This window comes from Leptonychotes weddellii, chromosome 14 (genome assembly GCF_054177405.1).
Source record: "Leptonychotes weddellii isolate Sample4059 chromosome 14, ASM5417740v2, whole genome shotgun sequence".
Lineage (NCBI taxonomy): Eukaryota > Metazoa > Chordata > Mammalia > Carnivora > Phocidae > Leptonychotes > Leptonychotes weddellii.
Window position 1 is genome coordinate 60,623,610 of NC_138382.1, and position 10,618 is coordinate 60,634,227.

At 39.3% G+C, this 10,618-nt stretch overlaps 1 protein-coding gene across 2 annotated transcripts in view; it reads right to left on the minus strand.

The window, feature by feature from the left end:
* The window catches only part of LPAR1 (lysophosphatidic acid receptor 1), a 295,096-nt gene extending 285,875 nt beyond the window's left edge, over positions 1-9,221 (minus strand). For both annotated transcript variants that reach the window (XM_081803368.1, XM_081803367.1), the window contains exon 1: positions 9,087-9,221. The gene's annotated coding sequence lies outside the window, so the exon portion shown is untranslated. The remainder of the gene's footprint in view (positions 1-9,086) is intronic.
* Between the last annotated feature and the right edge of the window lie 1,397 nt (positions 9,222-10,618).

Here is a 10,618-nt window from a genome sequence, read left to right on the forward strand (position 1 = left end):
AGAGAGAATGAGATAGAGAGAGAGCATGAGAAGGGGGAGGGTCAGAAGGAGAAGCAGACCCCCCGCCGAGCAGGGAGCCCGATGCAGGACTCGATCCCGGGACTCCAGGATCATGACCTGAGCCGAAGGCAGTCGCTTAACCAACTGAGCCACCCAGGCGCCCAGTAAATAAATCCTTTTAAAAGAAGGTAATAAAATATGGCCTCTGCCTTCAGAGATCTTATAATGACCCACAGTCTTAGGATAAATGAGGGAGATGGTCAAGTAATTTATGAACCACAGAATCTTCTATCAGGATTAAATACAGAAGCCAATCTGCTTTTCCTCAGCGTTTTTCCCCATTATGAGTGGTATGATTTTGCATGCACCCATGGCCTATGCTGTAAGCATTTCATGAGAATGGGATGGAGGTTGTATGTGTATCCAAGGGTGAATTTTTACATTCCTAATAGTAATACATTTTGAGGCTTTGGGGAGGACTCAAAAACGGACTGAAGCCAACTCTAGCTAAATCACTCCACTTTCTAAGAAGCTGAATTTAAATATGTAACCAACATACTTTCTTTGTTCTTCTCAAGGCAAATAGTTCAAGATTTGAGGGAGTAGCAGGCCAAACAGAGGTGATTTTTCAGCCTTCTTATTGTCTGGCTGCCAGGGTTCCTGGAAGTGGCATTTTTAATGAGCGTTTTTTTCTTCCGAGGAGACTTTGATGTGGTTGAAAATTTATTTTCCCCTTGAGTGTAGGCAGGGCACCAATTAACCCACACAGAGCACCCTTGCTGTCCTCCCGGCTTGGAGTTTATTACACTTACTATGCAGTGTATAAAACCCATGATCTCACCTCCTGTTATGCTTCCCTCCTGTGGACTCAAAGCAATTTCTAAAGCAGCTTTCTGCTCTCATGGTCTTTTAAATATCTCCATTTTGCCTTTCCCCACAAATAAACATATCATAGCAATGAAGATGGAGAGAGGGAAAGATGAGCCAGGAGAGCTGCTTCCCTGACCAGCCAGTTGGGTCAGCAGCCGTGTAATCGCCTCAAGATACATCTGCGAAGAACCAACAGTATGACCGACATAAAGGTTCAAAATGAATGAAGTAGATATGGGCCTAAGGACTCAAAGTTTAATGACGGAAACTGTCACAATTTCATGTATAACTACAGTACAAGGCAGAAGGAAAAGAAGGCTGGAATTATTGCCCTAAAAATTATAATTAAATGTAAAGGAGAGTTAACATTAAAAAATTGTTTTTATACAAAAGGGCACTGCTCTTGGTTAAATGGGAATTATGTAATCCTGTGAATTTAAAGCTCTCCAAATATGGTGGTTGGAAAAGAACTAAGACAACTAAGGTTGAAGAAAAGTAATTTAAATGTGAAAGTTGGAGGGGCGCCTGGGTGGCTCAGTTGTTGGGCGTCTGCCTTCAGCTCAGGTCATGACCCCAGGGTCCTGGGATCGAGGCCCGCATCGGGCTCCCTGCTCGGCAGGAAGCCTGCTTCTCCCTCTCCCACTCCCCCTACTTGTGTTCCCTCTCTCGCTGTGTCTCTCTCTGTCAAATAAATAAACAAAATCTTTAAATAAATAAATAAATAAATAAAGTGAAAGTTGGAAGCATCAGACCAAACTGTGCAAGGTCAACATTTTCTCCTCCCCTACCGCTCCAGCTTGTTGACTCAGACTCTCTCTTCCTGTTCCACTTAGGGTCTCAGGAGTCTCAAAAAAAAGATTTTCATTAAAAAGTCCAGGGGTACCTGGGTGACTCAGTTCGTTGAGCATCTGACTCTTGATTTCAGCCCAGCTCCTGATCTCAGGGTAGTGAGATCAAGCCCAGCATCAGTTTCCATGATCAGCATGGAGTCTGCTTGAGATTCTCTCTCTCTCTCTCTCTCACTCTCTGCCCCTTCCCACTCACACTCTTTCTCCCTCTAAAAAAAAAAAAAAAAGTCCATTCCTTCATCCCATGACAACATTTTTCTGCAAGCAAAGCTAATCAGTTTCTAACTAAGCAGCCACCTGCTCTTCCAAAACTCCTATTACTAATAGGAAGATGAGAAGAATGACTACTTGGGGAGAATTAGCAGTCTCTACCACCAGGGAAGAATGAAAACAGTTAATGCTCCCTAAATGTAAATTCCTTACCTTCAGCTCAGACCCCATTTCTGATCTGGACCTATATATTCCAAATACATACTGGACATTTCCACTTGAAAATCAACATACCGGGGCACCTGGGTGGCTTAGTCGTTACGCGTCTGCCTTTGGCTCGGGTCATGATCCCGGGGTCCTGGGATCGAGCCCCGCACTGGGCTCCCTGCTCAGCGGGAAGCCTGCTTCTCCCTCTCCCATTCCTCCTGCTTGTGTTCCCTCTCTTGCTGTCTCTTTCTCTGTCAAAATATAAATTTAAAATCTTAAAAAAAAATAAAAGAAAATCAACATACATATGGCAAGTACTGCTGGTTGTTCTCCACTATCCATTCTCTTATTCCTTTAATAGTAGAATACAACCAGGGTGCCTGGCTGACTCAGTCAGAAGAGTGCATGACTTCTGATCTCAGGGTCATGAGTTCAAGCCCCACGTTGAGTGTAGAGATTACATACATATATTCATACACACACAAACTTTAAAAAACATAATAGAACACAATTTTAACTGGCACAGAGCCCCCCAAGTAAAGACTTTTCCAAGCTGCCTTCACATCTAGCTATGGTCCTATTATTCAGATTGGTCAATGGATGTGAGCAGAATGGATGTAAGCAGAAATGACAAGTTCAGCTTCTGAATCATGCCCTTGAAGGGAAGGTATGTGCACAATATGTATCTGCAATGGCCAAAGATGGCCCAGCCATCTTAGATCGTGACATGGAAACCGTATGTTGAGAATGACAGAGCAACAAAAGAGAAGGAGACTAGGTCTCCAAAAGTTTTGAGTTCACTAGACACTGACAGGAGAGAAAAATAAACTATCTTTTTTTTTAAGCAACTGTGTTTTGAGGCCTCTATCAGAACAGCCTAATCTAGAATCCTATTGCAAGATCTTTACCTCCCCAGTGCCTCTCTCTGTGTGTATGGCCACAAAAGTCACTGAGCTTCCCAAGCCAGAAGCAGAAAGTAACACTTGACCCCTTTCTCTCTCTCACATCCAATACCAAAAATATCCACTTATGTCAGATTTACCTCCTAAATATTTTTAAGTCTGTCTTTGCTCTCCATCCTAACCGATAATGCCTAGATCCATCTTCTCTGGCTTGGACATCTTCATAGCTGCTCTCCATGCCTCTTGCCTTGCCTACTGTCAACCCAGCCTTCTAAAGAACAAAAAGGATCACACCTCCCTCTGTTTGACACACTACAATTGCTCCCCATTCTCAAAAATATCAAATCCAAGCTCTTTAGCAAGACACCCAAAACTCTTTATGATGCAACTCCTGTTCACCCAACTGACCTCTCCTTATGGCTCTAACATACCACATTCTTATATAGCTCTGTGCTTTTGCATATACCGTTTCCTCTGCCTAGAATTTCTCTGTGCTCCCTTGTCTTCCTGGAAAAAAATATTACTTTATTTCTTTAAAACTTAGCTCAGATACTATATTCTCTCTGAAGTTTTTCCTGAAATTAGCCACTCTCCAATGTGCTGCCCTTATTTTGTACATGATTTTGTCATGTTTATCACATTAAACAATAAACTATGAGAGACTCCAGACCAAGATGGTGACATAGGAGGCTCCCCAGTTTCCCTCCTCCCATAGACACACCCAGTGTATAGCTACACATGGAGCAATTCTCTCTGAAAGAAATCCAGACGCTAACATTGTGGCTCCTACACATCCAGCAAATGGGAAAAAAACCCACACAGAAATGGGTAGGACCTTTCCTCACTATAAACTGCACTCCTAGCACAGTGCAATTGGGAGGGAATCCCTAACTCCCAGCTTCTCCCTGAGGAATGAAGGGTTCGGACCGTAGATTTAGTACTCCAACTTTTACAGCTCCAGAAACAAGACAAGAATACCTACTCTTGCCACTTTTATTCAACATAATGGAAGCCTACCCAGAGCAATGAGGCAAGAAAAAGAAAGAAAAGACATCCAAATCAGAAAGGAATAAATAAGACTACCTCTATTTGTAGATGATGTGATATTACATAGAGAAAACCTAAAGACTCCACAAAAAAAAAAAAACTGTTATAACTAATAAACAGATTTGGTAAAGTTGCAGAATACAAAATCAATATACCAAAATCAGGGGGAAGAATCAGTAGTATGTCTACACACTAACTACAAATGGACTATCAGAATGAGAAATTAAGAAAGCAATGCCTTGGGACGCCTGGTGGCTCAGTCGTTAAGCGTCTGCCTTCGGCTCAGGTCATGATCCCAGGGTCCTGGGATCCAGCCCCACATCGGGCTCCCCACTCAGCGGGAAGCCTGCTTCTCCCTCTCCCACTTCCCCTGCTTGTGTTCCCTCTCTCACTGTGTCTCTCTCTGTCAAATAAATAAATAAAATCTTAAAAAAAAAAAAAAGAAAGAAAGAAAGCAATGCCTTTTACAATAACATCAAAAAAAAATAAAACACTTAGGAATAAATTTAACCAAGGATGTAAAAGATCTACACACTGAAAACTATAAAATATTGATGAAAGAAATTGAAGACACAAATAAATAGAAAGATATTCCATGTTCAAATTAAAATTGTTAAAATGTCCATACTACCCAAAGTGATCTACAGATTCAATGCAATCCCTATCAAAATTCCAATGGCATGTTTCACAGAAACAGAATAACAATCCTAAAATTACATGGAACCCAAAAAAACCCAAACAGCCAAAGTAATGCTGAAAGAGTACAACAAAGCTAGAGGTATCATACTTCCTGATTTCAAACTATACTACAAAGCTATAGTAATTAAAATAGTATGGTACTGGCATAAAAATAGATGCATAGATCAATGGAACAGAATGGAGAGCCCAGAAATAAATCCATGCATATATGGTCAATTAATTATGCCAAAGGAGCAAAGAATATACAATGGGGAAAGGAGAGTCTCTTCAATAAATGGTGTTGGGAAAACAGAATATCCACATGCAAAAATATGAAATTGGACCCCTCACTTACACCATACATAAAATCAACTCAAAATGGATTAATGATTTGAACATAAGACCTGAAATGTAAATCTCCTAGAAGAAAATGCAGGGGGTAATTTTCCTGACATTGGTCTTAGCAATGAATTTTTGGATGTTCACTGAAGCATTATCTACAATAGCCAAGGCATGGAAACAACCTAAGTTGACAGATGGATGAAGACAATGTGATTATATATACACACACACACACACACACACACACACACACACACATATATATATATACTATTCAGTCTTAAAAAAGGAAGGAAATGTTGGATTTGCCACAACATAGATGAACCTGGAGGGCATTATGCTAAATAAAATAAGCCAGACATAGAAAGACAAATACTGTATGGTATCACTTATATGTGAATCTAAAAACAAAACAAAACAAAAGTTGAATTCATAGAAACAGAGTAGAAAGGTGATTCCCAGAGAGTAGAATGGCGGGGAAAATAGGAAGAGGCTGGTAAAGAATACAAACTTTTAATTATAGGATGAATCGGGTCTGAGGATCTATATATGACATGGTGAGTATAACTGGATAATGCTGTGTTGTATAACTGAAATTTACAAAGACAGAACTTAAGTGTCTCACCAAAAAAAAAAAAAAAAAAAAGGTAAATATTGAGGGGATAAATGTGTTAATTTACTCAATGGTGAATCCTTTCACTGTATATACCTATATTAAATCATCACATTGTATACTTTAAATATATTACAATTTTGTTTGTCCATTATTCCTCAGTAGAGCTGAAAAAAGGAATCTAGCAAAAACATAAAATAGAGAGATGGATGGATTCATACAGAACAGATAGATCTATACAATAAATGAAAATAACAAATTTAAGATTAGAATGCAGATTGAAAATTCCATCAGACTTGGCAATGGCAATATCTCAGTAGCTTACTCTGAAACTCTAACAGCATCTTTTTAGCACCATCTAAAAGACATTTCCAGCTATTAAGTTAAAAGGGAACTTGGGAAATGTAGATCAGGAACATAACTATGATGATTTTTGTTATTAACATATAATATATTATCTGTTCCAGGGCTACAGGTCTGTGATTCAACTATGATGATTTTTTAAACTTCTGGACTATTATTTCAGTTTTACCCTGTCTTCTCACAATAGTAGAACTCAAAGCCATAAACACATAATTGCCTCCTTTCAGCACACAAAAAAAGAAAATAGGATCCGAAAATACTAAGGCTTATGCCCAAAGAAAATGTGAGAGTTCTGCAAGCCCAACAGAGACAACTAGGAACACAGGTTGAGTGCCCAGGGACCTGAGAGGAAGATTAAAGTTTCGTGGAAAGCTCACCTTGAACCTAACCAAGATGCCCAGAGCTTTCAGATACGAGTCTTAAAAACATCAGTGTCCACCTGCTCTTTTCACAAATTCAGAACTCAAAGTTGAAAAGTTTCCCAAGTTTATACAACTATTCAGTAGCAGATCTAGAACTATATTGTACAAGAAACAATAAATGGATCCAGTGAAAACAATCCTGTAAACTACCAAACTAATTCAGAAAAAAAAAAAAAAGTGTCAAGATTTTACATAATTAGGGGTGCCTGGGTGGCTCAGTTGTTAAGCATCTGCCTTCAGCTCAGGTCATGATCCCAGGGGCCTGGGATCGAGCCCCGCATCAGGCTCCCTGCTCAGTGGGAAGCCTGCTTCTCCTTCTCCCACTCGCCCTGCTCTGGCTGTCTTTCTCTCTGTCAAATAAATAAAATCTTAAAAAAAAAAAAAAAGATTTTACATAATTATGTAGTTTGTTCAAAGTTCACCATATGCTAGACAAATACCTCCCAAAGGTTTATGTGAGGGATGAGGGAGTGCAAATGGTATCAGAATAACAGCATTTAGAATGTGCTCATTCTAAACTGCAGTGGGTTTGGGCATGACTAGAGGTTTGGTGGAGTGGCCCATCCAGGGCTGTCTACTCTTAAAAAGTGAGAAGCTTCTCTGTTAAAAACCCAGCATAGGACGCCTGGGTGGCTCAGTTGGTTAAGCAACTGCCTTCGGCTCAGGTCATGATCCTGGAGTCCCTGGATCGAGTCCCGCATCGGGCTCCCTGCTCGGCAGGGAGTCTGCTTCTCCCGCTGACCCTCCCCCCTCTCATGTGCTCTCTCTCATTCTCTCTCTCTCAAATAAATAAATAAAATCTTAGAAAAAAAAAAAAAACCCAGCATAAGAAAAGGGAACAAGAAGCTTACATGCTTAGGCCAAGCACACGTTGTTGGGACAAGAGGTCACTGTACTCTCCTGTACGGTTTTGTGTACACTACTCAGATTTGTAACAACACCATCCCTTCCCCCTAAAGATCTGTGTTGGGGCCCTGTAGACAGTGAATGATAAACATAAAAGGGCTGAGTCTAGAGATCTCTTCGTTCACTGAGACACTAGGTAAAGTTGCTCTCTACAGAATTTATCCTAATGCAGAATGAAGTGTGGTCCAAAGGAATGGGAGAGAGGGCAAACGGTATTTTTGGTAAGCAGCAAGCAGACTTTAGGAGTAGGGAATGGGGACTCAAGGGAGGCCATCAGCCACGAGATCTGAGGATGTAATAAGGGGAGAAATAAGCCAGACCTCCACCCAGAACAGAGAAGGGACATTTTCAAATCTTTCCACTCGCTATCATAGCATGCATTCTTTTTTTTACATTTTTCTTTTCTCCCTAAAAGTTTATCGTTAGCAATTTTTCAAGTACCTCACGGTCTTGATGATTTTTTGCTGGCTTCATAATATTTGCTGAATATTTCTTCACCATAAAACGTGTTGAGCTACCCCCAGGATTTAAACACTTAAGCTGTTTCCAATATTGTAAGGAAGATGTTCAGCCTTTTCCTGACTCAAAGCATTCTAAATTCTCAGAAGGGGTTGGTTAGTGAATCAAAGTGATGAAACCATTTTGAGTCTTGATAGTGTTTCAATTTGACTTTTTTTATTCCTGCAAAATGTACTATCATTAAAAACAAAAACAAAATAATCGTTATCATTACTCCCTCTTCAAATTTGGGATGTTGTCATTTAAAAGCATTCAAGTTCTAGTTGACAATTATCCTTTTTTCTTGGCTATTTCATTAAAAGGGAAGTGTATCTACTGGCTCCTTTCTTTTCCTTTCCAACAGAGATTTTTTTTGCCGCAACTATTTAACTTGATTATCTTTCTAAATTATTTTTTCATTTCCTTTGTCCATTAAAATTCTATTTCACTGCCCTCTCCAGTAATTTTTCATAGGTTTTAGAGGACTCTGAATCCAATATTTAGACCTTATGCCCAAGTAGAAAAAGAATCATAGATGCAGGTTACAAATTAATGCAAAATGGTGTCTATATAAACAGTGCATAAGTTACAGATTTATAATCTTATACTCTTTAATTGGGTAAGGAGGTTTTTGTTACTGATAAAATAAATTGCCAAGGCTTACTAATATGATGCATACAATTTCTGAAAAGGATGGCAAAAGATGTAAGACTCTGTTTTAAAATTATGTAAGAACCTAAAAGTATACACATAAAAGTACAATTCATGAACCAAAACCATGCATATTTGTTACCATTAAGTGAGCAACTACTAGGTGCCTAGGATTTTATTTAAAAGACTTATAACAAAGTAGATTTTATGCATAAGGAAATCGATGCTCAAGGTTACACTAAAAAACAATTCAAATCTTGGTCGGCATGATTTCAAAGTCATGGTCTTTCTATATGATGCTCTTCTTCACCACTGGATTGCAAGATAAGTCATATGAGTTAAAAGATCATAAAACTCCTATTTCCTCTCTAGTCTAACAGTCATAATTGATGTTCTCTGATGTATAATGTTATGGCTTTTAAAAAAAATTGTATGTTAGTTTGGGAATACATGCAGTTAAATAAGATTCTAATTAGACAAACAGTGCAAATACTAAGACCCTGGAATTGTAAATATTGTTTATACCTACCAGAGCAGGTTCCAGATATATTTACTTCATCCAAAACAAGTAGAAATTCCTTTTTCAGATAAAGAACACTAACCAGAAATTGTTAGGATGAGCTCTCTCTGTCCCAAGGAGAGAAAAGATCTGCCGAAAGTCTCCAAGGAGTCACCAGTTGTTGCATAATATATGATGCAATAAATTCTAGATCAAATGTAATAAGCATAAAAATAAAACATAAGCATTCTCTATAATTGGAAACTGATTTCCTGACTTTCCAGTTTTAAGGAAAATCTCATAGAATTAGTATTGTGCAATGGATATTCCCCTGCCTTAGCAGCTTAGGATAGAAAACAGAGTCACATTTTTCAATATTTCATCTCTCTCTACACACCACCGCCACATCCAAGATAAGCCTTCCAACACCAGGAACTGACTCCTCAATTCAAGGCCTCATTCCTGGCTATAAGTCCCTTTTAGAGAGAAATTTTCATCTACCAGGTAACTCTATTCTCTACCACCACTGGGCCTGACATTGCTACATGGTATCTTTGTCGAAGCCCAGATGGTTCTATCACTTAGGCTTGATCCAGCTTGTTTCCTACCAGATTTACGGTAAAATAGCACATACCTCCACCAAAAATCTTTCAACCCATCAGCTCTATGTTAACTGTCCACTGCCAGGGATAGTCCCCTCAGTTCAGACTTTTCTACCCATGGGACTTATCTGAAGTTTATTCAACCAGCCTGTAGAGGACAAAAGACTGAAAGATAAGCAACATGTAGGGAGACTGAGAATCTGGACATCATGTACCAAATAAATTACCACTTGCTCAATCACTGCTTTCATTAAAATAAAACCCCAGGGGCAAAAAAAAGTTGGGGGGGGTGGGAGCAAACACAACCCACATGATATATTGTCTGGGTTCATGTCACTTGGGCTCATGGGCTTCTGGTCCTCCCAACAAATTGTCCAAATTCAATTCTGCTTCTTAGTTATTTCGGCCTTACACATACCTACAAGCAGCCATCTTCCTCAAGACATAGTCAGGACCGGGATGACTGGATCCAAGATTTCAGATCTCAGCATCTGCTATCTAAGAATTATTATATTCTATCTCCCTCTTTCTTCCTCTCCTTTCCTCTCTACTCCTTCTCTCTCTCCCTCCTTCCTCCTTTTCTCCGTTCTGTCTGCCCCCCCAAACCTCTACTGCCTGAGAGCAGAATACTTCATATCTTCTCATTCTCAAGATCTGTCCTTCTTTTCTATCTCCAGTTTTTTTTTTCCCAGGAAAAATCCAACCATATTATAATTGAAAAAGTCCCTTTCAGAGTCTGTTCTGTTTCCAATGAAATTAATTGTGTTGAGTTGCGAATCTAGCAATAAGCAGATAAATTCATATTGTGCGTAAGTCCATCCTGAGAACAGGTTCAAGAATTTGGGATGTGATGAACGAAATATGCTTTGGACATAAGAATTTCAAAATCTTACAAGAAGTTAGTCTAATCCATGAATGTGTATTACAGTGACACAATTTGACCACAGCCATCTACTTATG